Here is a 5,075-nt window from a genome sequence, read left to right as displayed (position 1 = left end):
CAGAGGGAGGCCCTGCCCACCTGCTGTAGTGCCACTGACCAGGTAGCCTGGGTCTCCTTCTTTCTTTCTTTCTTTTTTTTTAAGTAAGTGTAGGGCTTACTGAGCGATACAGAACTGAGTACTATGAAGGGTTTACCAGGTTGGAAATGCACCTCACCCCAGCCCTTGCCACCCTCAACACCCAGAGACTATAGTAGTTAGAAGTTACACGCAACAGCTATAACTGCTGAATATCTGTTCATAACAAACAAACCATAGCATATTTATACTGGATCACATCGAGTGATTATAGAAATCCATTTATATATTGCTTGTATAAAATCTTTTTTCTGTAAAAAATATTTTAAAAAGAAGATATAAAAACCATGTGCAGTTGAACGCCTTGCCAGAACAGCCAATCTGTAAACATTCAGTGAGTATGTGCTTTGGAAAGGTGCCCGTGCATCATGCCCACAGCAACTCCAGCAGGGCCGGTGAGGGTGCGCCCTGGCTGCCACTCTGGGCAGGACTGAGCTGGACCACGGTGGGTGGGTACAGCAGGGCCTGGCACTGTGTCCTTCTCCGGCCTTGCATCAGGATCAGGGTCAGGGTCAGGGCTGGGGGCAGGCAGATTTTGGTTTCACTCTGAGTTCCATACTCAGCCTAATTTTGTTTGCAACTCATGGCTTTTCCTGGCTGCTTGGAGGTCCTTTGGTGGGTGCCCTGGCAGAGAGGCCAGAGAAGTGCCCACAGCTGCCTGGTTGGGCTCCTCTCTGGCCCAGAGCCTCTGCCCTGCCTCCTGCAAGCCTGATCCTGGGCAAAACAAGGTCCCCTCAGGAATGCTTTGGTCTCAGTGCTTGGTCCTGGGTTTCATCAGCCTGGGTTTCTTCCCCTGGTGAGGCTGATCTGAGTTTCACAAAAATGACTGACCAGTGCTGGCTATGCTGTGCCTCATTGAAGAGTTTTTCATGCAGCAAGGAAGAGCCTCCTGGGACCTTCCTCCTCCCTCTTCTCATGTCCCCCTCCTCCTCTTCCTCCTCTCAGTCCATGGTCACTTCTCCTCCAGCTGCTCCAGCAGTGGGTTGCCTTCTGAGTCGGGGGTCTTGATGCTGTCGGTCCTGACAAAGCAGGTGGGGCGATGCTGGTTGAACATCAGTATGAGTTGTTGCTGCTCCTGCTTCAGCTCCTCCATCTGGGTTTTCAGCTCCGCACTCATGAGCTCCAGCCACTCAGATTCCCGCTGCAGAAACTGCATCTGCTCCTTCTTATTCCAGCATCGGGCTGCCGCCACATTGTTCTCTTCCCAGCGCCTTTTCCTCCACTCCTCTTCCTCATCTAGCTCACTTTTCACAGGTTGAGGCCTCTTGCCCAGTTTCACCTCCAGGAAGTGCAAAGGGGCGATCATGGCCCCAATGTTGTGGATGTCAGCGTATTTCAGCTCCTCTGCAGTCATGGCTGAGCTGGGGTGTATGGTCGGGGGCCAAGCCCTGGCAGAGAGGCCCCAATCATGGAAGGATCCAGGATCTGTCCAGGTGTCATAGCAGGAGGAGTGGCAGTGCAGCCCTGCAGAAGCCAGGGGTGGAGGCAGGGACCCCGGGGCCTGGGACAGGCTGCAGGTGCTGTGCCTGCTCAGGAGCCACCATGGTGCCAACCCCACCCTGCAGTGTCCACCTCCACCAGCACCTCTTGTCGCAGCCACGGAGCATCCCTCTTTCAGGCTGTGTTGGGTGGCCTGGGTCTTCCTCTTTGAGGCGATGGATCTTGGGGCTCTGCCTGCCTGCCTCATTGCCTCTAACCACTCTGTCTGCCTGCCTGCTCACACCTAACGACTTGCTGGGGGCGGGGCCAGACCAGGCCAGGGGCTGTGGTGATTCTGGTCTCTGGTCATTCTGGTCATTCTGCCATTTTGGTAGCTTGGCTTTTGTTGTATAGGATAGGTTATCTTTAAGGTAAAATATAAATAGAAACTATTATATGAATAACAATTAGTTAAAATAATATACATTATGAAATAGTTATTTCTAGATTTTCTAAGTTATTATAAAACATTTAGATTTGTTTTCTCATGTTATGGAGAGAAACCAACTGTGACCAGACTTATATAAAAGCATAAATCATTTTTTGAATTATACATTTTTTATTGAAATACATATGATCACAAAAAGAATAAATAGGATAAAAGAAAGGAAAAAATGTTTGCCAATGTGAGCTTATTTTCCTACTATGCTTTAAAAGTGGTCCAAAAATGTCTTATTGGAAATCTATGGCAGCATTTATGTAAAAAAAGAAAAGTAATACTAAACTGATGTTTAAAGATGCAAAAGAAAGCAAGCAAGGCTGGGTGCTGTACATGTTCCTGTGTAAGCTCATCTGTTTTTTCTCTTTTTCTGTTTTTCTCTCATTATTAAACTAAAGTTTGAAAACATATTCTTCCTTTGGTTTCCTAAATGTAACAGAGGAAATAACAGATGGCACTATGAATAAATCAACTACTTAATGGAATCTTCAAAAGAAAAATAAACACATTCAATATTTATGCTACGAAAAATTGGGGGTAATATCTGGATTAAGGTGGAGTCAGATTCTTCTTACTTTCCTTTAAACTATTTCCCATAGAGGAAATACATGAAAACTCATTAAAAGTATTAAACCTAAGACCAATAGTAAACTAATGCCAGAAACTGAGATAGATATCAACTAAATATAAATTACATTCATGAAAAACCATCAGTGGCAGAACTTTTTATCACCTCAAGAAACAAATGAAGTCCTACATGACTGAAAAAATATGGGGTCATATTTTTCCTACCATTTATCCCTAACTCAGTGAACTAGAGATTGTGCCAAGTAGAAAATTTGGAAGCTATCTTTCTCCTCTTTCTTACTGCTACTTTTTTTAAAGTAAACATCTGTCCAAAGTGGGTTTTTTTTACTCTTGATTCCTCAATACAACTTCTACAAATTTTCAGAAAATGCAATTCCTATAAACTAAGATGGCAGGAAACATCAAATGTTGGGTGATAACCACATTGAATCATAGGAAATGTACAATTTAATAAAATGCTACAGAACACTAAGAGGCAGGAAATGTCTGGAGAGAAAAGTGTGCTCAGGAATATACAACTTCACCTGGCCTACTTTTCACTGTCTGAAACTCTATCTAGCAGGGAAAGGAGATAATCATATTTGGTACAACAGACACTGTCAAAATTGCACTGCCTGTTACACTGCTTTCCATGACTATTTCTGAGGACTTCAACCTTACCTAAGGGCACACTGAATGAAACCAAAAACAAACAAGTCTTGTGAACTCTGTCATTTGACAGGCATGTAATTTGACTACATTTCTTCTGGATAATGATAATTATGATGATGATGATAATAGGTAAATAGAAGTCAAAAGGTGTATGATAGAATAATAGAATATAGGTAGCGAAACTTCTAAAAGAAACAGGAATACTTAGCAAGGTTCTAGATCCAAAGGAGCCAGGACATTTGTGCGTGGACACATTAAGTGAATGTTCCTGCATGAATTGTGTAAGGATAAGCAACTATTGCAGAGAGGGAAAGTAAACAATGAATGTAGAAAATGTCTTAGCAGATGTAGAAAATAAGAAAAACAGTGAAATTGTAGATCAATTGAGTCAACCCTGGATGACTGGGAGAATAATGCTACCAAATATCCAAATGTGACTATCAATAAGAAGATGTCTAAGGGGAAAATTAGTTTTATAATAAAAATATTTAGTAGTAGTTGACATTATTTCTATAGTAAATATTGGATACCAGTCTATTGTTATCTGATTTAAAGAGAGCATTATTAAACCAATAGTGTTTTGTTGGATAGTTTTATTTAATAAACTTTGATAATATCATGTTACAAGAATAAGAGAAAAAAGATATGTTTTAGTCTCTTCTATAATCTGTAAGAAGGTAACCACTTAGAGAAAGAAGTAAACATTCATAAGAGAAAAGATTGATGCCAACAATAAAAAAATGTAAGAACAGAGAATTTGGTATAAAAAAGGGAGGATTTATCAGATACTTCTCTTCATCATCACTTATGCAAAAGCAAAACAAAATGCAAAACACCAAGTTCTTACTAAATATAAAAATTAATTTTTCTGTGGTTGAAAAATAAAGTTCCCATATAATTTTAACTAATGGAAATTAAGTCCTTAAATATGTTTAAAACACCTTCTAACATATTGCACACAATTTTGTTTGTTTAGAATGTGGATTCGTCTACTAAAATATAGTATATTAACCTAATTGTATAATATTACAATCTGTGTAATATTTCGCTACCCATTAGTTTGGATATCATGATTTACATATCAAGTGTACTATTTTCTCAGAACTTATATATGCAACAATTAAATTATTAGTATAAATCTGAATTGTTTTAACTTTTTGCAATTTACATATTTTTTCAAATGAGCAGTTAAAGTTTTTTTGTAATTATTTGTCTTAGTTAAGCAATGCTAATAGAAAAGAGAAGTTCTTCACTTAAAATTTATATATTTTCCAGAATTAATTTTGTGGTACAAATACAAGAATCACTCATAAGTTTGATGATATGTTTTATAGGTTTTTTTTTGAAACTGTGAGAAATATATTAGATCACCTTCAAAAGGAAAAGCATTCCTGGATTTCAATATGTTGTTTGTTGTAAACAGATTCCCCATTGTCATTATATTTTGCACATTCTCTGAAAATCTTTAAAAGTATCAGGAGACTATGATTAGAAACACAGCACTTCTGATTATATATTTACATTTTAAAATAGAAAATGAGGAAAAAAAAAAACCCAAGATGGCGGCATAGGTAAACACCGGAGTTTGCTGCCTCAAACAACCACTTCAAAAATAAAACCAAAAGATGGAACGGACATCACCCAGAACCACAGGAAGGCTGGCTGAGTGGAAATTCTACAACTAGAAGGAAAGAGAAAAGCATACCAAGACTCAGAGGAGGCGCAGTGTGGAAGTAAAATACCAAGGTGCGGAGTGCATGCAGAGAGGGCTGGCGGCTGAGGGCGTGGTTGTCGTTTTCAATCGGGAGGGCGTCTCAGGCTCTGAGCTCCAGTTCCGGGC

General features: G+C 39.9%; 1 pseudogene; it reads right to left on the bottom strand.

The window, feature by feature from the left end:
• Positions 1 to 983: 983 nt before the first annotated feature.
• LOC102768102 lies at positions 984 to 1,527 on the bottom strand (annotated as a pseudogene).
• Positions 1,528 to 5,075: the final 3,548 nt, after the last annotated feature.

Source organism: Myotis davidii, unplaced genomic scaffold (assembly GCF_000327345.1).
Source record: "Myotis davidii unplaced genomic scaffold, ASM32734v1 scaffold26, whole genome shotgun sequence".
Taxonomy (NCBI): Eukaryota; Metazoa; Chordata; class Mammalia; order Chiroptera; family Vespertilionidae; genus Myotis; species Myotis davidii.
This window is presented reverse-complemented; position numbering and strand designations above follow the sequence as displayed.